Source organism: Arachis ipaensis, chromosome B5 (genome assembly GCF_059453495.1).
Source record: "Arachis ipaensis isolate K30076 ecotype BB chromosome B5, ASM5945349v1, whole genome shotgun sequence".
Classification (NCBI taxonomy): Eukaryota; Viridiplantae; Streptophyta; class Magnoliopsida; order Fabales; family Fabaceae; genus Arachis; species Arachis ipaensis.
Window position 1 is genome coordinate 102,173,097 of NC_142440.1, and position 877 is coordinate 102,173,973.

At 40.7% G+C, this 877-nt stretch overlaps 1 non-coding gene across 1 annotated transcript; it reads right to left on the reverse strand.

The window, feature by feature from the left end:
* Positions 1-541: 541 nt before the first annotated feature.
* Positions 542-649, reverse strand: LOC148565184 (small nucleolar RNA R71). Its single transcript, XR_015884573.1, has one exon. It is a non-coding gene; the product is annotated as a small nucleolar RNA R71 (small nucleolar RNA).
* Positions 650-877: the final 228 nt, after the last annotated feature.

Here is an 877-nt window from a genome sequence, read left to right on the forward strand (position 1 = left end):
TCTTTTTCATATGAGCAGGAACAAGGATAAGAACATTCTTGTTGAAGCTGACCCTGAACTTGAAAGGACTCTGAAGAGGAAGCTAAGGGAAGCTAAAGCACAACTCTCTCGAGAAAATCTGACAGAAATTTTCGAAAAAGAAGACAACATGGCCGAAAATAATAATAATGCAAGGAAGATGCTTGGTGACTTTACTGCACCTAATTACAATTTACATGGAAGAAGCATCTCAATTCCTGCCATTGGAGCAAACAACTTTGAGCTTAAACCTCAATTAGTTTCTCTGATGCAACAAAACTGCAAGTTCCATGGACTTCCATCAGAAGATCCTTTTCAGTTCTTAACTGAATTCTTGTAGATCTGTGATACTATTAAGACCAATGGGGTTGATCCCGAGGTCTACAGGCTTATGCTTTTTCCGTTTGCTGTAAGAGATAGAGCTAGAGTATGGTTGGACTCTCAACCTAAAGATAGCCTGAACTCTTGGGATAAGCTGGTCAAGGCTTTCTTAGCCAAGTTCTTTCCTCCTCAAAAGCTTAGTAAGCTTAGAGTGGATGTCCAAACCTTCAGACAGAAGGAAGGTGAATCCCTCTATGAAGCTTGGGAGAGATACAAGGAACTGACCAAAAGGGGTCCTTCTGACATGCTTTCAGAATGGACCATCCTGGATATCTTCTATGATAGTCTGTCTGAACTATCTAAGATGTCATTGGAACATTCTGCAGGTGGATCCATTCACCTAAAGAAAACGCCTGCAGAAGCTCAAGAACTCATTGACATAGTTGTGAATAACCAGTTCATGTACACTTCTGAGATGAATCCTGTAAGTAATGGGACGCCTCAAAGGAAGGGAGTTCTTGAAATTGATACTCTGAAT